Consider the following 23,422-nt stretch of genomic DNA (forward strand, 5'->3'; position numbering starts at 1 on the left):
CAACCTTAAGTGGTTTTCTTTTAGGTGTCAGTTTAAACCTGTGGACACTTTTAGAAACTTTCTACCAATTCAGTACCATGGCTGACCTGGTTCTTAAGCAGTTCTATAAAAACACACTAAAGAACTGGTTTGGTTTTCCACAGCCAAAGGTTGCATTATTAGAAGTTTACATATAAGTCAGAAGATCAGATGACTGAGGAAAACTGAACACAGGCTTTCATTTTCTGGTTTTCACAAACTGAATAGACGTTTCACAAATCACAAACTGTGTCTTAAAAAATCAGTAATGAATGTAGAATATTTTATTCCAGGTTTGTATGGTTCATATTTGGCAGTTTATCTGCTTGTCAACTATGGTAGTCCCAATGCAAAAAAAACATTTAAAAAGCACTATCTCTGGCACTGGTTTCTCAGACCCGAAGGTGGAGCATTGGTGGTGGAAACAGAAAGAACTGATAATAAGCCAGAACTGACCGCATTCTACAGTGACTTGGAAACTATTTGACCCCCTTGGCTTTTTCCATGTTTCTATGGACCAAAAATAGTATCACAATATTTTTAAGCCCAGTATACGATTGTCGTATCCTCTGAGCTGTTGGTTTGGGTTGGTGTCTCTCTTTCTCTCCTGCAGGGCGTGGCCAGCAGGTGCTGCTCCACAGCTGCAGGTTATAAGCGGCAATCAGGAGTATAAAGACTTGCAGCGTCCTCGAGGCTGATGTCAGATTGTTTTTACCCACCAACTTGGTAATTCTATGGAGAGCTGTTTCATTCAAAAGTAAATAAATAAATACTGCTATTGATAAATTATTAATAAATATTTCATGAAATAAATAAATATCCCCATGAAATAAAACAAAATAATTATGTTAAAAGAAATTTTCATCTTATTTTATTTAATTCATTTCAAGATTTATTTAATTTACTTAAAGATTTATTTATTTATTTCATAATGTAGTTTTATTTTGTGACACTTTTATTTTGTAAAGATACTTTACATATTTCAGTGACCTTTACTTTTTAACCCCGTTTTTCATTTTAAGCTCTTTTTATTTCATGTTCTTATATTCAAATGAGGGGGCGGAGTTTTATCTGTGGGGCGGCGCTGGGACAGCAGGGCTGAGCTCAATTCGTGGCTGTGGCCGGCAGAAGCAACCCCTGCCTGCCAGAAGACAGCATGTCGGAGGGAGCCAGGGGATTCTGCAAGGATGCCAGAAGGTGCCTTAAAAGCCTGCCACCGCGGTTGCCGCTGTTTTTGTGGAAGGTGTTTGTGCAATAAGTCTTCGTCATCCTTTCAGCACATCATACACACACATAGTGCTATTTATTTTCCATCCCAAGTAAATACAGCCACTTTATGTTATGGGTCTAACGCTGTTTATTAAATAAAAACCAATAAAGACATCATCATTTAAAAGTAACAGGCTATAACAATAATGGCATCCCATTTGCCAATAATCAGCATTGGTTTTCACAAAAACAGCGGCAACCGCCGTGGCAGGCTTTTACGGCCGGTCTGGCACCGGAATCTCCTGGCTCCCTCCGGCATGCTGTCTTCTGGCAGCGCCATGCTTCTGCCGGCCACCGCCAGGAATTGAGCTCGGCCCTGCTGTCCCAGCGCCGCCCCACAGATAAAACTCGGCCCCCTCATTTGGATATAAGAACATGACATAAAAAGAGCTTAAAATGAAAAAGGGGTTAAAAAGTAAAAGTAACTAAAATACGTAAAGTAGCTTTACAAAATAAAAGTGTCACAAAATAAAACTGCATTATGAAATAAATAAATAAATCTTTAGGTAAATTAAATAAATCTTGAAATGAATTAAATAAAATAAGATGAAAATGTCTTTTAACATAATTATTTTGTTTTATTTCATGGGGATATTTATGTATTTCATGGAATATTTATTAATAATTTATCAATAGCAGCATTTATTTAATTTTGAATAAAAATCCTCTCCATATAATTTGACCTACCCATCTAGTACTTTGTCTCGAAACTATTTTCTAATAGTGAATATATATGCACACACTCACCGCCACTTTATTAACTGCTCGTGAATGCAAATTTATAATCAGCCAATCACATGGCAGCAACTCAATGCATTTAGGCATGTAGACATGGTCAAGACGATCTGCTGCAGTTCAAACCGAGCATCAGAATAGGGAAGAAAGGTGATTTAAGTGACTTTAAACGTGGCTTGGTTGTTGGTGCAGGATGGGCTGGTCTGAGTATTTCAGAAACTGCTGATCTACTGGGATTTTCATGCACTACGATCTCTAGGGTTTACAGAGAATGGTCCGAAAAAGAGAAAATATCCAGTGAGCGGCAGTTCTGTTGGCGCAAATGCCTTGTTGATGCCACAGGTCAGAGGAGAATGGCCAGACTGGTCCAAGCTGATAGAAAGGCAACAGTAACTCAAATAACCACTTGTTACAACCAAGGCATGCAGAAGAGCATCTCTGAATGCACAACACATCGAACCTTGAGGCGGATGGGCTACAGCAGCAGAAGACCACACCGGGTGCCACTCCTGTCAGCTAAGAACAGGAAATTGAGGCTACAATTCACACAGGCTCACCAAAATTGGACAACAGAAGATTGGAAAAACGTTGCCTGGTCTGATGAGTCTCGATTTCTGCTGCGACATTCGGATGGTAGGGTCAGAATTTCCCGTTAACAACATGAAAGCATGGATCCATCCTGCCTTGTATCAACGGTTCAGGCTGGTGGTGGTGGTGTAATGGTGTGGGGGATATTTTCTTGGCACACTTTGGGCCCCTTAGTACCAATTGAGCATCATGTCAACGCCACAGCCTACCTGAGTATTGTTGCTGACCATGTCCATCCCTTTATGACCACAGTGTACCCATCTTCTGATGGTTACTTCCAGCAGGATAACGCGCCATGTTATAAAGCACGAATCATCTCAGACTGGTTTCTTGAACATGGCAAGGGGTTCACTGTAGTCAAATGGCCTCCACAGTCATCAGATCTAAATCCAATAGAGCACCTTTGGGCTGTAGTGCAACGGGAGATTCGCATCATGGATGTGCAGACGACAAATCTGCAGCATCTGTGTGATGCTATCATGTCAATATGGACCAGACTCTCTGAGGAATGTTTCCAGTACCTTGTTGAATCTATGCCACGAAGGATTAAGGCAGTTTTGACTACCGAACCATTTTTAAGGACCATGTGCATCCAATGGTTCAAACATTGTATCCTGAAGGCGGTGCCGTGTATCAGGATGACAATGCACCAATACACACAGCGAGACTGGTGAAAGATTGGTTTGATGAACATAAAGTGAAGTTGAACATCTCCCATGGCCTGCACAGTCACCAGATCTAGGCGAGTCAGGAAACGTTTTCCTCCACCAGTATCACGTAGTGACCTGGCCACTATCCTGCAAGAAGAATGGCTTAAAATCCCTCTGACCACTGTGCAGGACTTGTATATGTCATTCCCAAGACGAACGTATGCTGTATTGGCCGCAAAAGGAGGCCCTACACCATACTAATAAATTATTGTGGTCTAAAAACCAGGTGTTTAAGTTTCATTGTCCAACCCCTGTATATATATACACAATATAGAGATGCAGAATGAGCGAGACCTTGGTGGTCTAAAGCTCCCCCATGTCTGTCATGCAGGGATGTAATGTGTGCAGCCAGAAACCATGGTGACAGAGGACTAGGGTTGATCTGACTGTAAGTATAATGCGAATACATCTACTGCAAAGAACTGAAGTGGTTAAAAATGAAATTGTTCTTTTAATCTCTCCCCATTTTAAAACATTTGATCACCTTACACTTACAGAATTATGGTGGACAAGACGGGAAACGTTTTCATAAAACTTAAGTTTCTCCTTCTTCCTTAGCACTTGTATTGTTCATTGCTAATGTAAGTGGTAAAGTGTGTCTTTTTCCTTCACTGTATTAGGGGTGCACATGTTAGAGATTAGGAAATTTATCCCCTTCAAACGCTCTCAATGAGAGGGCTTAGTGCTATGTGGAATCAAACTGGACAGCATTCGTAATTAGTGAGTCATGATGGAGACGTCCTGGCCCATACCTGAGAGGACTTCATCTAGATAAGTCTTCCATCCCCTATAATCCCGTGATGCTCTGAACTTTCTTTGTACTTCATGTCGTTGAAAGGGACCTGATCTGTTTGGCAGGACCACACAAAGGAAAATTCACATCCGATGACTTCTTAATATGCTTTTCTTATTTGCAAGTGAAACTGACTGTTTTTTTTGCTTTTTTCTCCAAATGTTTGGTTTTTAATGACACAAAGACCACAAAATTTACCCCAGGTCCATTGTGGAAGACAGCCAACAAGTGCAATGGCAAAACATGCAGTGATAACAGAGAAAGCAAGCTTTAAAAGCAGTTACTCAGTAGATAGTTTATAGTAGTTCTAAGAACAGCTGAAATGTATCAATGGACCAGATGCCATAGAACAACTCTAGTCAGATTAAAAATACCACAAAATATTACGTACATTAAGATAAACTACTCCCGGTTAGTTAATGGTCTACTGACAGGCAGGAAGTAGACCAGCTATTATTACTGGCAAGGTAATACATTTCCGTTGTTTAATTAAACTACGGGCTTCTGGTTACGTGTTTTTATCAAATTAAAGAATATACAACGTGTCTATAACCTAAACTATGAATATGAACATCCATAAACTTTTTTTGTGTCTGGCTGTTAGTTGTGCAGCAGGATTGGAAGGTATGTTCCCTTCCTCTGCAGGTCTCAAAGGTGCTTGAAAATTATCCTGGTGGACACAGGATCGGCTAATCCATCAAATCATCTGATAAGGTGGTTTAATACTCAACCAAGGTAACCGCATAGAAGCACGGACGCTGTTTGGCTGAAAACAACAGCAATAAGGTGTTTTGATATTGCACACTTCCAATCCCACACATATGAAAATTCTCAGTTTGCTTTAAATTGCGAAAGTCAGCTAAAACAGAAGTTGTATGTCTGCCTAGCTGTTAGCTTCCACCACTCTAAAAATTTATTTACATATTCAACAAGCACACTGTGATAGGACAGCTTTGTGTTACAGGTAGAGGAACAATTTCTTCAGTATATCCAAACTAACTCTGTAATTTGACTGTACCCAGCCTTCCTAACAATACATTTGCTAGCTACTTTGTACATTTATTTACATATTTAGACTCTAACCTGATAAAAAGTGTAGGACATCAATTAGTACTGAAGTAAGTTGATCCTCCAGTGCTTTTCTGATAATGCCTAAACATCATGTCATGACACATAAGCAGTAAAAAGCTCTTCTAATATTCAGTTTACAATAACTCAGAAACTTAGCTGTGCATCAAAAAAACTAAAATCCTTTGTGGCATCGATTCGACAGTGGTGTCTAGGTACATTCTGTATGTGTTCCAGAGTACCAGACAGGAAGTTAGCTGGCATACTATTGAAACCCCCTTACACTTACGGTGTGAGTTTTGTCAAAAACCATGCATACAAATCATAGGACCATAGCGGCAACAGACACAGTTAAACACTCCTGTCAGTAGCATCTATTGGCTGGGAAACGTTTAACCTGGATTGCCTCCTGGTGTTCTCACACTTCTTTATTTGACTCAAGCTGGCTCGGCTTTATTATGATGCTAGTTATTTGTTGAACTGAGTCGAAAATCGTGTTTTATTCTCGCATTTGTTGTTAATTGGAGACTGTTTAATTCCAAGGAGCGATTTCAGTGCCAAACTCAGCAACAATGAACAAGAACGGGATGGTGACAGAAATCCACACGAAGATAAGAAAAAAGCCGTTCACTGCCAATTACGAGCTGGTGGGCAAAGAACTGGGCAGGGGAAAGTTTGCTGTGGTGAAGAAGTGCACCGATAAGGCAACAGGAAAGCAGTATGCTGCCATGTTTCTGCAAAAGAGAAGGAATGGAGCCGACTGGCGCATGGACATCTTCAATGAGATGGCTGTGCTGGAGTTGGCCAAGGCTAACCCCTATGTGGTGTTACTGCATGGGGTCTACGAAACCAACTCCGAAATTATCTTCATTCTAGAATGTGCGGCAGGTGGAGAGATCTTCCACCAGTGCATGGTGGATAACGATGAGGCCTTCACAGAGAAAGATGTAATACGACTGGCCAACCAGATCCTAAATGGAGTGGCCTTTCTGCATAGAAACAATGTCATCCATCTGGATCTGAAACCCCAGAACACCTTGTTGACCAGTGCCAGACCCCTGGGTGACATTCGTGTTGTGGACTTTGGCTTGTCCAGAAGGATGGACAAGATCACAGAGGTCAGGGAGATCCTGGGTACTCCAGAATATGTGGCACCAGAAATCCTGAACTATGAACCCATCAGCAATGCTACAGACATGTGGAGCATTGGGGTCCTGATCTACGTCATGCTGACGGGCGAGTGTCCCTTTCTGGGTGATGACAAGCAGGAAACATTCCTCAACATTTCCCAAGTCAATATAGACTATTCGCAGGACACATTTGAAGGGATCTCCTCCCTGGCAGTTGACTTTATCAAGTCGTTATTGGTGAAAAACCCCAGGAAGAGAGCCATGGCAGAAGAATGTCTCAATCACCCCTGGCTGAACCCCCACTCCCACCCACACCTCCACACGATGTCAGCCTGCTCACTGGATGAGCCCTAGATGAGCCAGTCGGAATCGGAGCCCGAGAGCCCGGCTCCTTCCCCAGAGCTGGGATCGTTTGGATTGTTTCTCATGGCCCTGGGCAGGGCGAGCTGAAGGCCGGCCGCGACACCTTCTCCTTCAGCGAGCAGCCTTTCCCCATGTGACCTGAGATAAAGCAGGAGCTGATATGCTGACACATATTGCACTTGTGGTGAGGGACAAGATGGATCCAAACTCAATGGAGCAACGGCTGAGAGCCAGTGAACCTGCAGCTTCAGAGGCCCTGCTCTTTACACCTGGCTGCCTTTACTGCTGTGATGTTTTTGAGTGGACCTGTTTGTGGCTTCATAACTCCACCTGTTTTTTGTGACTGTGCTTTTGAACTTATTTGAAAAACTGCACAGGTGAAGTGGAAGTGTTTGAGGAAAGATGAAGCAGAAGAGTGGGAGATGACACAAGGAACTTGCTCATACTGCACTGCTGCCTTAAGTGACAGAACTGAAAAGAGCTCAGCTGCACGCTGTCTAGTTCACCCCTGCACTGGTTTCTTTTTACCTATACAGCCTGTTGGACTGGACTGCAGTTCTATCTTTCTTCGCATTAGACTATTTATCCTTCAGTTGACCTGTACATACTTTCTCTGTAATCATTTGAAGACGGTAAAGAATTTAAACTTGGTTCTCTATAAAAAAGGGAAATGCAACAGAGGGCAGCACCTACGCTGAAGACAGACATTAAATGTTATTTTTGTCTTTTTTTATGTTTATTTATGTTTGTTTTATTTTGCCTTAGCAACATAAATGTCTGAGTTTAAGGCTGAAATAGTAGCATTCTTATTTTTTAAGACAATCTTGAGCATTTTTATTTTGTTTATTGAAAGCATACTCTGCTGTTGCACAGTGTGCTGTACATATAAACTGTTCTCCATCCCTCTGTTTTTGCCACATGACCATGACCATATAATGTGCCATTTTTTTTCAGCCACACTTTGTTGTTAAATCCAGTTTAAACTTTATATTTTGGGCTATTGCACAGGTTGCACACGATGTTTTGTATCTACTTGGAAGGTTGCTTCTGGATTTCATGCTGGACATCGGCAGGCGCATAGTGGATGGATGTGTTGTAATTACAGTTTTATGAACTTAATGGAGACAAAGGAAACACAGGAACCAGGGAGATGGCAACGACAAAAGCAGTGACTACAACAGCAATTACAACAGACCACCAGACAACGAAGGGACCGAAAACAAGAATTACAAACAACTGAGGTGAAAGGAACTACATGGAAAGCTGGTGGGTGCCATTAATAGAAACACAAACAGGTGCGGGTCATGACAACCCCAAATAAAAAGGAAACAAACGCAGTAGAGCATTGTGTCTGATTAGTCACTTTCCTTGTTATTGCTTAACAAAACAAAACAAAAATATCAGCTTGATGTTAGCAAACTACATCAATCTTTCCTGTTGTTGCTTTCGACTGATCCCAAGGAAAGTTATGACTTTGCGGACTTGAAAATTGTCCTGTTATAATAGGAGTTTTAATGGAATACATAAAACTCTGTTCCATACATACAACCAATAATTAAATAGCTCCACTCCTTAAGGTCTTGATTTTTAATGGTGCTAAAATGTATGGCAAATTACAGGTTCAACATGAAGTTTGTATAGATAATGTACAAGGGTTGGACAATGAAACTGAAACACCTGTCATTTTAGTGTGGGAGGTTTCATGGCTAAATTGGACCAGCCTGGTAGCCAGTCTTCATTGATTGCACATTGCACCAGTAAGAGCAGAGTGTGATGGTTCAATTAGCAGGGTAAGAGCACAGTTTTCCTTAAAATATTGAAATGCACACAACATTATGGGTGACATACCAGAGTTCAAAAGAGGACAAATTGTTGGTGCACGTCTTGCTGGCGCATCTGTGACCAAGACAGCAAGTCTTTGTGATGTATCAAGAGCCACGGTATCCAGGGTAATGTCAGCATTCCACCAAGAAGGACGAACCACATCCAACAGGATTAACTGTGGACGCAAGAGGAAGCTGTCTGAAAGGGATGTTCGGGTGCTAACCCGGATTGTATCCAAAAAACATAAAACCACGGCTGCCCAAATCACGACAGAATTAAATGTGCACCTCAACTCTCCTGTTTCCACCAGAACTGTCCGTCGGGAGCTCCACAGGGTCAATATACACGGCCGGGCTGCTATAGCCAAACCAAAGAAGCGTACCACCCAGACTATTGCATGCCCAGAATGAAGCATGGGGGTGGATCAGTGATGGTTTGGGCTGCCATATCATGGCATTCCCTTGGTCCAATACTTGTGCAAGATGGGCACGTCACTGACAAGGACTACCGAACCATTCTTGAGGACCATGTTCATCCAATGGTTCAAACATTGTATCCTGAAAGCGGTGCCATGTATCAGGATGACAATGCACCAATACACACAGCAAGACTGGTGAAAGATTGGTTTGATGAACATGAAAGTGTAGTTGAACATCTCCCATGGCCTGCACAGTCACCAGATCTAAATATTATTGAGCCACTTTGGGGTGTTTTGGAGGAGCGAGTCAGGAAACGTTTTCCTCCACCAGTATCACGTAGTGACCTGGCCACTATCCTGCAAGAAGAATAGCTTAAAATCCCTCTGCCCACTGTGCAGGACTTGTATATGTCATTCCCAAGACGAATTGATGCTGTATTGGCAGCAAATGGAGGCCCTACACCATACTAATAAATTCTTGTGGTCTAAAACCTGGTGTTTCAGTTTCATTGTCCAACCCCTATATATACTTAATTCTGTCTATGGTTCACTATCACAGTTCCATGTGAAACAGCAACATTTACTTTTCCTCCCACTATCTACCCGCTCCAAAAGACAGATCATGACATGGTGTTTTTAAAATATCTTGCTTTTGCCTAAATTATACCAAATTATGCGTTCAGCTAAATATGTTGTCTTTTAACAATCATATTTATTGTACAAATAAATAGGACACATACAACCGACATACAATCTACCTGTGGAAAAAAGGTTTTTCTATCACTTCTCTTCATTAAATGATGATTTGTGCATGCAGCAGCTCTTCTTCACTTTACCTTTATTCACAGCTTACATTCTGCTTGTTGGAAAGCCTTTTTAAGTTTAATATCTACTCCATTTTGCTTTGTTTAACATCAATATTGCATTGTACTTACAATTTTTTAACCCACCTCCAAAATGGCAGAACGTATTGAAAAGCATTCTGGGTAGCAAGTGGCATCAGTGTATCTTTATCCATGACCTGATCTGACTTCACTTGACCTCTTCAGCAGGGTAAAATAAGAAAGAGCGAGACGTTAAAATTTTGCTGTTTAATAATGTTAATGTCAGTGGATAATTTTATCGGCTTTAGTTAACACACAACAACTATTTTGTTTACATAAGATAAATGTGCTTTTTACTTGCTAAGCATGTCAGCACAAACTAATGTTTACATTCAACTCTTTTACCAAAGGAAGTGGTCATAAAGTCAATAAAGACAAACCATTAAGCTATGTTTTTTTTGACATTTAATTCTTGCAGTTGCATTGCAAAATTACAATTTGTTTTAGCTGTATACACTTTTGTGAAATACTACACAGACAGTCATGGTGTGGAAACTAAAGCAGTGTTACCCATCACTCCTTTTAAGGTAAGCTACAACCAGCATGTCTGTTAAGCAAATGACTGTAGGCTGGTAACCTAAGTAGCTCGACCAGACTCCCAGTGTGAGTCCATGAAGAGCACAACAAAAGGTAGAATGTTTTCTGTTTGTTCGGTTTTAAATCAAGGCAGTTAGATCATCTTACACATTTTTGTTTGAAATCTTTGAATACACTATTATTGTGAAATCATGATATTTTCTACACAAGGATACTATACTGCATCTCATACCAGCCCAAGCCTAAGTTCACCTAGTGCAATATAACAGAAATTTATTCAACCTGTATAATGCTCCCTGGTCCGAGTACATTCAGCCATATTTAGCCCTCGCATTGAATGAGTTGCTTGTACTCATGTTTAACAAACATGAAATTGTTCTCTATAATATTGGGTACGTTACAATTGATATTGCTGTTCTTTTCTTGTATACTTTAGTCTATTCCTGCTGCCATATAGAGTTGTCAAACAATATGTATAAGGCTTTCTATTTCTGTTTCTAATGCTTTCAGAGATTTTTTAAAACTGCTTTAAATTATGCACTTTATATTTGACGTCTGCTGGGATTTCTTTAGTGTGTGATAAAATTAGAAACTATTAGGGGTGTAACAGTAAACAAAAATCCCGGTTTGGTATGTTTCCCAGTTTTAAAATGACAGTTCTGTACGTTTCCCAGTTATAAAGTCATGGTTTGGTACGCTTCAATCAAGAAAAATTACTTTTTTTTAACTTCAGTAAGCAGTAAACAAAGAATATTTTTCAATTTCTGAAATAAAAATGATTTCATTATGTTCTAAAATTTTAAAAAGAAAGTTTAGAAATGACTGGAGATATTCCCCAATGAGTAAAGCAGTGAAAGCAAGTATAGCCAATGCCAGAACAGATTATACAGCAATATAAATAGGGTTGCACCGATTGCAGTTTTCTGGCCAATCACTGATCTTTAAAAAGCCTGACCTGCCGATTCCGACTTTGGCCAATACTGATATAACTGACACTGTCAAGTGTTATAGGGTCACAATACAACTTCAAAGTTTCAATCTTGCTTTATTCAAAAACATTGAACGATACCTGTGAAACAATACAAACTTATTTTACCTGCACATGAGGCAGTGCTTTCAAATATAAATGAAATGTTTAGGGCATGGCAGTTCATTTAGTCTTTAATTTTTTACATTTGAAAAAGTAATCAAACTTGCACAATAGGTTAGACAGGTAGATAAGATCGGTCGATAAGATCGGTTTCACATGTAAGTATCGGCCACTGACCGATCTCCCAAAATTAAGGAAGTCGGGGCCGATCAATCGGTGCACCCCTAAATATAACCACCTGAAAACGGTCAGTGTTAATGTTTAGAATTTTTTTTAATTAGACTGTGCCCATATTTGAGAAGGTAACACAACCGAACCACTTTGGATCTATTGTAATATTTTGACAACCTAGTTTCAACTCCTCATCAACGGAGATTTCTCCAACTTGCATTTTATATGAAGAAAGGGTTTTGGGCTGTTTGAATGCTAGAGGTAGCATTCTGTCTCCAGTATTTGTGATGTTTCAGGTGATTAATTAAGTTAAGTTAATGTCTAGAGCAAGCTACATCCCTTTTGCTGGTGGGGTCCCTATTTCTTTCTCCACTCTAGCTGCATGAGAAACCTTAATGTTCCAAAAAGCAGATTTTAGTGATAGTGGGGAGTCCTCTCAGGTTTGTTTTGGTGTCACTTTTCAAATTTGAGCTACAGAATGTTGCATTGTGCAGCCCGTTCTGCACATAAACATCCTGCATGTGTTCAGGAATAGAACACCGATGTATTTGTTTGGTACACGTATTTACCCAACCGACAGGGCTGTACCAGATAGTTTTTATACAAATACGTGTACCGTTACACCCCTAGTAACCATGCCATCCGTAGAGACTCCAACTTCAATGAGAAGATTAGGGTCTGATGTTGCAAATAAAGAACAAAATGTGCTGATATCCCAGCTGTATGGGCTGTGCCTTGCTGTGAACAAGTGTTTACCCTATTACAGGTAGATTCCATTTTAGCTTTTTAGACAGTTTAATATCAGCCCAAAAACAAATTTTAAATGAACGTATGTGAAAATACAACTGCCTCTATTGTTAAATCATGATTTAACTTTGATTAACCCCATGTGTTTGGTTCAGTTTCACAAGTAACACTCAGACATAATAAGTGAATGTACTGCAGAATCAGGAGTCACTCAAACAGAATCTGTCTGATAACATAAAGCAAGAAAAGAGATCTCAAAAAGCAACACAACATGATCTGATCCAAAGAAATTATTGAACAAATTAAAAAACGTCAGTGACATCTAATAGCCTGGAAGGTATATCAAAGATATTTCTTTTTTTTTATGTGTTCTTTCCAGCAGAGTTGGCACTCAGAATTGTTGTCCGAGTTAAATGTTAAAAGGGAGAGGAGATAAGAAAATGATCGAAAGAAGGATAGAGAATACAAGATAACACCCTAGAGGTCTGCTTCTACACCTGCAGAAAGAGAGAGAAAGGTATAAAAAAAAAACGCAGGGACAAACAAACGCATATATAGCAACAACAAAGTTACTGAAAAGTACAGGTCCTTCTCAAAATATTAGCATATTGTGATGAAGTTCATTATTTTCCATAATGTCATGATGAAAATTTTAGATTCTTACATTTTAGATTCATTGCACACTAACTGAAATATTTCAGGTCTTTTATTGTCTTAATACGGATGATTTTGGCATACAGCTCATGAAAACCCAAAATTTATCACAATATGCTAATATTTTTAGAAGGACCTGTACATGGTACTAATTAATACAGGATGTATTTAGTGGCAACCACATCTCAATGTGGAGTATATCTGTGTATCTATAAACACCTGGATCCAAACACCTGTGTGAGTGCACTTGTGTATAAAGGGTTTCTCTGTAAGAATATTCAATAGCTGGCAAGAGGCGCCACAGACCTGCACTCCAGAACTTAAGACAGGCACAGAGGAGATCAGAGCCACAGACATCCAAAGGCCCCCCAGAGCCCGGGATCCCCGGGAAGACCACCACACCAGAGGAACCACCCAGCAGCCACAGTGCAGAAGCCTCAGGGAGAGGCAGCGATGAGCCCACAGGCTACGCAGGCAGCCGGCTAAGCCGAAGCAGATCCAGCCATGGACCCAGAAACCCAAGACCCAAGGGCACACCATCCCCCAGCATATGCCCTATGCCCTACAAAGCCAGGGGTCCAGGCCCCCCCAAGCAGCCACAGGGAGTGCGCCTGCACACACCTGAGCACCCAGCCCCGGACACCGAGAACCACCAGCGGACCGGCGGGCAGAGACACCAACTACCACCAGTGAGAGTGACAGGAGGAAGTAGGCCCCACATTTGATGTCCAAAGTAATGCAAACCTCACTTGCCTCATTTAAGATGAATGTTCATGATTCAACAATCAGGACAAAAACTGGGCAAAAATGGCATCCTTGTGAGAGTTCATGGGCTAACACTACTGCTGACCAAACAGAACACAAAGGCCCATCTAACATTTGCCAAAAAAACTTATTGATGATCCTCATTTGATCCCCCAAGACATTTGAAATAATATTTTGTGGATTGATAAGACAAAAGTAGGGGTTTTTGGGAACATGTACATTCCGCATTATGCAGCAGAACAAATATCCAATTTGCTCGAAAAAAAACTACTTTTTTTACTGCACTGTACATTAAAAAAGGAGACTACAGAAAGAGGTGCAGGAGTAAAGAAGGATGGATTGTTGAACTTGATAACAACATATGGTTTAATTTAGGAATATCTCTGGACTGGTCTATTAACCTGGTCATTAAATGTAGCCACTGATGCTACATTGAATGCCATTAGTTCCCATGTTGCAAGGCTATAAATAAAACCTTCCAGTTCATTCAACTATCTCTTCAACTATACAGGTCCTTCTCAAAATATTAGCATATTGTGATAAAGTTCATTATTTTCCATAATGTAATGATGAAAATTTAACATTCTTACATTTTAGATTCATTGCACACTAACTGAAATATTTCAGGTCTTTTATTGTCTTAATACGGATGATTTTGGCATACAGCTCATGAAAACCCAAAATTCCTATCTCACAAAATTAGCATATTTCATCCGACCAATAAAAGAAAAGTGTTTTTAATACAAAAAACGTCAACCTTCAAATAATCATGTACAGTTATGCACTCAATACTTGGTCGGGAATCCTTTGGCAGAAATGACTGCTTCAATGCGGCGTGGCATGGAGGCAATCAGCCTGTGGCACTGCTGAGGTCTTATGGAGGCCCAGGATGCTTCGATAGCGGCCTTTAGCTCATCCAGAGTGTTGGGTCTTGAGTCTCTCAACGTTCTCTTCACAATATCCCACAGATTCTCTATGGGGTTCAGGTCAGGAGAGTTGGCAGGCCAATTGAGCACAGTGATACCATGGTCAGTAAACCATTTACCAGTGGTTTTGGCACTGTGAGCAGGTGCCAGGTCGTGCTGAAAAATGAAATCTTCATCTCCATAAAGCTTTTCAGCAGATGGAAGCATGAAGTGCTCCAAAATCTCCTGATAGCTAGCTGCATTGACCCTGCCCTTGATAAAACACAGTGGACCAACACCAGCAGCTGACACGGCACCCCAGACCATCACTGACTGTGGGTACTTGACACTGGACCTCTGGCATTTTGGCATTTCCTTCTCCCCAGTCTTCCTCCAGACTCTGACACCTTGATTTCCGAATGACATGCAGAATTTGCTTTCATCTGAAAAAAGTACTTTGGACCACTGAGCAACAGTCCAGTGCTGCTTCTCTGTAGCCCAGGTCAGGCACTTCTGCCGCTGTTTCTGGTTCAAAAGTGGCTTGACCTGGGGAATGCGGCACCTGTAGCCCATTTCCTGCACACGCCTGTGCACGGTGGCTCTGGATGTTTCTACTCCAGACTCAGTCCACTGCTTCCGCAGGTCCCCCAAGGTCCGGAATTGGCCCTTCTCCACAATCTTCCTCAGGGTCCGGTCACCTCTTCTCGTTGTGCAGCGTTTTCTGCCACACTTCTTCCTTCCCACAAACTTCCCACTGAGGTGCCTTGATATAGCACTCTGGGAACAGCCTATTCATTCAGAAATGTATTTCTGTGTCTTACCCTCTTGCTTGAGGGTGTCAATAGTGGCCTTCTGGACAGCAGTCAGGTCGGCAGTCTTACCCATGATTGGGGTTTTGAGTGATGAACCAGGCTGGGAGTTTTAAAGGCCTCAGGAAACTTTTGCAGGTGTTTAAAGTTAACTCGTTGATTCAGATGATTAGGTTCATAGCTCATTTAGAGCCCCTTTTAATGATATGCTAGTTTTGTGAGATAGGAATTTTGGGTTTTCATGAGCTGTATGCCAAAATCATCCGTATTAAGACAATAAAAGACCTGAAATATTTCAGTTAGTGTGCAATGAATCTAAAATGTATGAATGTTAAATTTTTATCATTACATTATGGAAAATAATTAACTTTATCACAATACGCTAATATTTTGAGAAGGACCTGTAGATTTCAAAAAGTGCTTCCTCTCAGCTATACTTCCAGCTTAATTGAGGAGTGGAAATTTGTCATTTTCCTGCTCTAATTACTTTTATATGTACAATAATGCGATTTCCGGTTGCAATATTGGTGTGAGAATCACTTTTTAGTTGTTGGCTTCCTGACCCCAGACCCGTTTTCCACTGCCAGGTCAGATGCACAGACAGGATTCTCCAGCTCCCAGTAGCAGGGTGTGGACTGCTCCCTGTTTGCAATATTAGAAACAATAGTGATCCATTAAGCTGCAGCAATCAGTTCTCCAGTATAGAGCTGTCCTGCCGTTTACCACATCAGTAGAGAAGCAACGAGTTGTGACGAGTTGCCGTAAAACATTAAACACAGAGATAAAATGTGGTAGGAACAAAGTAGAGTGAGATGAGCTGTAAATCTGTTAACAGCTGAATGCTGCACACACAAGATGTGTGTGTTCGTTCAAAGAGGAATTATAGAGAGATGTGTCAGAAAAATCAGAGTGCCAGCCTGCAAAACTATATTACCACCTGACTCTTTGCTTCAGATCTGTGTTGCACTACTGGGAAAAGAAGATTGTACAATTACTAGGAAATGTGAAGAGAACAGCAGCATCATGCTTGACATTTACCTCAGCTGAGAACACTTATTTCCCAGCTTCCAGTAAATGAGGTTCACTGACGAAAGAAATGCTCCCTCATGGCCAGGACGCGAATATTTTACACATGATTGGTCCGCGTCAATTAATAAAGACTCCGGTGCGAGTCTCTGATTCATTTCTCAACCCTACCTGTGGTTTTCCAGCCAAGCATTCCAACAGAGACGCGCAAAAAATCTTGTCTATCTATCATATCTGCTTTTGCGGTCTCCTCCAAACAAAATCAGACAAGCACGCCTGTAACTTGGATGTATAAAAACCCAGGCTCCTAAAAACACGCTGTTACCCACCAACCACTTTCAGTCAAGTTGAAACCAGCAGAATGGAATCAGGATGATGGCCTTATCTTTTGTTACTGGGATAAAGTGTTTCATGATTAAAGCCATGCATTTTCCATCAGCGTGCTTTCTTTTTTCTCAAGACAAGACACTAACTCGTGTTTGGCCTCAGGATTTCCAAGGCATATTTATAGCTGCAGTTTTCTCTTTGGACTGAAACCTAACTCTTCTGGAAAATAAAAAACAAATTTTTACTCCAGCCAGGGAAATAAGCAGAGTTCTTCTCATGTCAGGCTCTTTTTTTGGTCATAATAAAGTCATATTGAGCTCAGGGCGAAATGTGATCCATTCCAGAAAGGGTCACCCTGCCTCCATTCGGTAATACCAGTGTATCATCCTCTGTATGATAGTAAATCTGTCTGTGTATCCTCACTTGTCAGCAGGTTAGGGGACTTATGACAAGCAAGAAAAACAACATTTGTCTTCAGCCGACATGAAACAAGCCAACAATGTGCCCCCCTCTCCTTCTGGCAAATCAGGACACACACAGAATAAAGGCGAGTCCTATCACCGCAACATAAACACCAAGGCAGTTCGTTAAACAAATGTAACCTTAAACTCCTCCCGAGAACCAGTGGAAAGTCTGGTTCCAATGTGATTGCAGTCCATGTTTGCTCGGCGTGGCACCAGGGTTTCAGGCTGCCACAAGTTCCAGCTCTGCCAGCAAATAAAACATGAAATCTCTTGTATCTTGTGTGCATCATTCACATATATTGCTCAAGTCCCTCTAGCTGCAATCCAGTTGATGTTTTCAGTTGACCACGGGGCTCTTGATGTATAAGAGTGAATTCTACAGCTGTAATTTGCGTGTACTTAGTCATTTTTTGTATATGTATGGTCTCCCACAAGCATTTCAGTGTGCAGGTACATGCACAGTGTCAGATATTTAAAATATTGTTATTTAACTGGCTAAAATTTAAACCAACTGGGTTCCAGACATAACTCTACCATAAATAGCCACTACAGCTTTTCCTCTCTCCCTTTTATTAACTTGTCTCAATGAAGCATTAGACTGATTCAAGAGAAAGTGACCAATGACCAATACAGATTTCCAAAAAGTGATTATCCATAGACATCATTTCATTGTCATTTTAGGTTGACCGGTTTTTATTTGGCTGAGAGGTATATGAAAAAGAAAGTTGGCCTTTCTTTTTCTTATTCATCCTGTCCAAACAAAGGTAGTCAAAGTCAGGCTTAGTTAAACCATTTAACCCTTGTGTTGTCTTGCGGGTCAATGCCATATTTAGCTGTAGAAAAAATACCTTTAACTATCTTTTTCCAAATTGAAATTTTAAGACTTTTCCTAAAGCACAAGCAAAGCCACAAGCAGACATTTCACTGTCCAACAGGTCCTGGATGAGATATTTTCAGGAGCTCAGGCGGAACAAGAGGATGAAGATGTATCTGAAGAGGAAGATGGGGAGGAATGCAACCAGGAGGGTGATGCATCTTCAGATGAAGAAAAAGAGGAAATCCCTCAAGACAGAGAGACATTTTTGTCAAAGAACGGCAAAATTGCATGGTCCTCATCAAATTCAGACAGAAACCAGGGAAGAACTGCAGCACCAAACATCATTAGGATGGCTCCAAGGCCAACAAGGTATTTGACTGCCCATGTCCAGGACATTTCATCCACCTTTCCCCTGTTCATCACACCAGCCATCAAAAAAATCATCCGGGAGAATACAAATTTGGTTTGGGTTTCCGGAAATATGGAGAAAACAGGAAAAATATGGATGAGATTGACCTGCGTGGCTACATAAGGCTTTTGATATTAGCAGGTGTATATACAAGTCCTTCTCAAAATATTAGCATATTGTGATAAAGTTCATTATTTTCCATAATGTAATGATGAAAATTTAACATTCTTACATTTTAGATTCATTGCACACTAACTGAAATATTTCAGGTCTTTTATTGTCTTAATACGGATGACTTTGGCATACAGCTCATGAAAACCCAAAATTCCTATCTCACAAAATTAGCATATTTCATCCGACCAATAAAAGAAAAGTGTTTTTAATACAAAAAACGTCAACCTTCAAATAATCATGTACAGTTATGCACTCAATACTTGGTCGGGAATCCTTTGGCAGAAATGACTGCTTCAATGCGGCGTGGCATGGAGGCAATCAGCCTGAGACACTGCTGAGGTCTTATGGAGGCCCAGGATGCTTCGATAGTGGCCTTTAGCTCATCCAGAGTGTTGGGTCTTGAGGCTCTCAACGTTCTCTTCACAATATTCCACAGATTCTCTATGGGGTTCAGGTCAGGAGAGTTGGCAGGCCAATTGAGCACAGTGATACCATGGTCAGTAAACCATTTACCAGTGGTTTTGGCACTGTGAGCAGGTGCCAGGTGGTGCTGAAAAATGAAATCTTCATCTCCATAAAGCTTTTCAGCAGATGGAAGCATGAAGTGCTCCAAAATCTCCTGATAGCTAGCTGCATTGACCCTGCCCTTGATAAAACACAGTGGACCAACACCAGCAGCTGACACGGCACCCCAGACCATCACTGACTGTGGGTACTTGACACTGGACTTCTGGCATTTTGGCATTTCCTTCTCCCCAGTCTTCCTCCAGACTCTGGCACCTTGATTTCCGAATGACATGCAGAATTTGCTTTCATCTGAAAAAAGTACTTTGGACCACTGAGCAACAGTCCAGTGCTGCTTCTCTGTAGCCCAGGTCAGGCAATTCTGCCGCTGTTTCTGGTTCAAAAGTGGCTTGACCTGGGGAATGCGGCACCTGTAGCCCATTTCCTGTACACGCCTGTGCACGGTGGCTCTGGATGTTTCTACTCCAGACTGAGTCCACTGCTTCCGCAGGTCCCCCAAGGTCTGGAATTGGCCCTTCTCCACAATCTTCCTCAGGGTTCGGTCACCTCTTCTCGTTGTGCAGCGTTTTCTGCCACACTTTTTCCTTCCCACAAACTTCCCACTGAGGTGCCTTGATATAGCACTCTGGGAACAGCCTATTCATTCAGAAATGTATTTCTGTGTCTTACCCTCTTGCTTGAGGGTGTCAATAGTGGCCTTCTGGACAGCAGTCAGGTCGGCAGTCTTACCCATGATTGGGGTTTTGAGTGATGAACCAGGCTGGGAGTTTTAAAGGCCTCAGGAATCTTTTGCAGGTGTTTAAAGTTAACTCGTTGATTCAGATGATTAGGTTCATAGCTCATTTAGAGCCCCTTTTAATGATATGCTAATTTTGTGAGATAGGAATTTTGGGTTTTCATGAGCTGTATGCCAAAATCATCCGTATTAAGACAATAAAAGACCTGAAATATTTCAGTTAGTGTGCAATGAATCTAAAATGTATGAATGTTAAATTTTTATCATTACATTATGGAAAATAATGAACTTCATCACAATATGCTAATATTTTGAGAAGGACCCGTATGATCTCTGGGATGCAGAGTGGAAGGGCAATTTTTTGGCCACAATGCCGCTGAAAATCTTTCATACTCTCTCAAGAATGCTGAGATTTGACAACCGTGAGTCAAGACCAGCAAGGCGTGTGACAGACTAACTGGCAGCCATCAGAGAGGGTTGAGCATCTGCCATTCTTCTATAACCCTGGGCCTGAAGTCACTGTAGATGAGCAGTTGGTTCCATTCAATGGTATTTTTTTATTTTCATATATGCAATGTTACTTACCTGAAATGTTTCTTTATTTTATTGTGATCTAACATCCTTGATTCATGCAGTTTTCTGTGACACTCACACTGAGTTATTGTAATCTCTTTTACTTTTCAGCCATATATGCAAAGCAAGCCAGCAAAATATACCATCAAAACATGGATGGCCTGTGATGCAAAATCCAGTGATGCATGGAATATGCAAGTGTACACAGGAAAGCTGCCGAGTTGAGCACCAGAGAAGAACCAGGTGAAGCGAGTTGTGCTTGAATTGACAGTTGGACTGAGGGGGCACAATGTCACATATGTTCATTTTTTCACCTCCTATGAACTCGTCCAGCAGCTCCTGAAAAGGAAGATGACCATGGTTGGCACTGTTTGGAAGAATAAGCCTGAACTCCCCCTGCACTCCTCACAACAAGAGACAGAGCGGCCTTCTCATCAAAGTTTGCCTTCACTCCCACCACCACTCGTTTCTTATCTTCCAAAAAGGAACAAGAACGTGGCCCTGCTTAGTACACTGTACAAGACACCTGAAATCAATGATCGTGAGGTCAGGAACCTAGCTATCATTGTCGACTATAACTGCAATAAAGGAGGCGTGGACAACCTCGACAAGGTTATTGGAATGTACAGCTGCAGAAGGATGACTGCACGCTGGCCCCTGGTCATCTTCCATAACATCATTGATTTGTCCTCATATTGCCTTTGTGATATGGCAGGAGATCAACCCGACCTGGATGTCAGGAAAGAAAAACAAGAGAAGGATGTTCCTTCAGCAGTTGGGAAAGGCTCTTGTCACCCCGTGCATTGAGAGAAGGAAGCCTCTGCCCCGCACAGAAGCCTCTGTAGCCGTTGTGGAAGCTGTTCAGGGAGCTGAATATTATTTTAATCCACCTGAGGCTGCAGCTGGGTCAGTCAAAAGAAAAAGGTGCCAGTTCCACCCCTGCAAGAAGGACTGCAAGACAAAAGCTGTGTGCTGCACATGTGAGAAATACATTTGCAAAGCCCATTCTCACGTTCACACATACTGTGCTACATTTGCTAAACAGAGTTGATGTTAAAAATTGTCCACAAAATCAGGCAACAATTTATTTTGTTCTGTTATGAGAGAAGTATTTTTATAAAAATATGAAAGAATAAACTGTTGACAAAAAAGTTCCAGATTATTGACAGTTTTTTCCCCTTTCAATATAATTAAGTCAGAGGTAATTAGTTCACATTCATTTAATAGCAATAATAAACCTTTACTGTGTGTAAGAAAACTGTTCTGACAGTTGGTTTGTGGTAAAAAAAAAAAAAAAAAAGTGTAATACTGTTTACTGGTGATCGTCTTTTTGTATTGTGTAACAAAAAATACATAATAAAAAATTCATGAAATTGAGTTGAATTGAAAAATAACAGGTTGCTTTATCATGTAAGATAGATTTTGGATTTAAAATTCAATTAAACTGCTTTATTTTGGGGCTTTGGTAGGGCGGGTCATTTTTCACCGGTAGAACAAGGGGTGTATACAGAATGTTAAGATCGCACAATGGTTAACAAACCCTCAAAACTTCCTAACTACAATTAGACGTTAATATGAGTCCTAAAAGGATAATTTGGATGTTTTGAAATGAGGTACAGTGAAGTTATTAGTTGTAAAATGATGTCATAAACCCCTTGAGTTTTGTAGAAAAGTAAGGAAATCCTTTGAGAGGAGGTAGGCTCAAAGCTAGTCAGATAGATTCCTTGTTTTAGCAGATTTTAGCCAATTTGAAATAGTTACAAATAAAAAAGTTCACCTCCACTCTGAAAAAACATCCCAGTAACTGTAAAGTCACGCTGGTCCAGTCTGTATTAATCAGCCTCCTCACCTGATTGTTGGTCTGCCAGAATCATTTCCAAACAAGACCTAAAATACAAACCTGACAAACTTACACAAAATGCAAAAGTCTACTTCCCTTTGCAGGAATTCAAACAGATTGAGTTGCAGCTTATCAGGCCAATCCATAGAGCCGGCAGGAAGGATTTCTGCTTGAGAACAACTATCTTTTTCGAAAACGTAAGCATTTAATATGTGCTAATATACAGTTACGCCCCTGATTGTTCAGACTGCTGGCAAATTTAGATTTTGTTATTTTTATTTATTAATACATTTTTTTTATTTATTTAGGAAATGACACAAGCATGTCCCAGAACACAATAAGACAATGTACAGGCTGTAAAAAAGAAAAAAGGAAAAAAATAATATTTAGTTATAGTTACATTTGCAGTAAGCAAATTAGCTTTTAATTACTCGAAATGGCATTAAAACAACAAAGAATTTGCAATAACAAATGTTAAAACGTGTCTCTGAAACTTTGCAATTGTGTTCCTTTCCTTTGTTTTACTTGAGCAATCAAGCTAGCCCAACAATTTATTTAAGCTAAATTAGCAAAGTGCCTAACCTGCTTTTGTCCATTTCATTCAATTAAGAATCATTCTTAAATATCATTGCTGCATAAAACAAAATGTTTCTGAGCACTGTTTATTGTTAAAAACAAGTTACCAATAAGTTTAACTAATTTGTATTAGAAAATATGGTAAGCTAACACAAAGAGGTAACTCATGAGGCTTGACAGGACATTTTCAGGAATTTTATGAGCTTTAGTGTAAATTTCTAATGAAAAGTGTTAACCTAGCACACCTTATGTTTCTACTTTCTATTTACTTTTTAGTAGCCCAGTTTTTGTTTTATTTGCAGTCATAACACCCTCAATGGAAAACAAATGACAAAGTAATTCACATTATTTAAAAGTCCTATTCAGTTTATATTTAAAACAAGTTTTTGGAATGTTGTTCTCATAACATTTTTACATTCAGAACAGTTTGTAACAGCTGACAGTCTTACATCTGCAAAAGTTCCTGTGTAACCCCAG

General features: G+C 40.5%; 1 protein-coding gene and 1 pseudogene across 1 annotated transcript in view; one reads left to right on the top strand and one right to left on the bottom strand.

Moving 5' to 3' along the window:
• The window catches only part of sfrp1a (secreted frizzled-related protein 1a), a 29,940-nt gene that overhangs the window by 1,559 nt on the left and 4,959 nt on the right, over positions 1 to 23,422 (bottom strand). The window lies entirely within an intron of this gene.
• LOC124878609 lies at positions 5,356 to 7,390 on the top strand (annotated as a pseudogene).

Source organism: Girardinichthys multiradiatus, chromosome 12 (genome assembly GCF_021462225.1).
Source record: "Girardinichthys multiradiatus isolate DD_20200921_A chromosome 12, DD_fGirMul_XY1, whole genome shotgun sequence".
NCBI classification, from domain to species: domain Eukaryota; kingdom Metazoa; phylum Chordata; class Actinopteri; order Cyprinodontiformes; family Goodeidae; genus Girardinichthys; species Girardinichthys multiradiatus.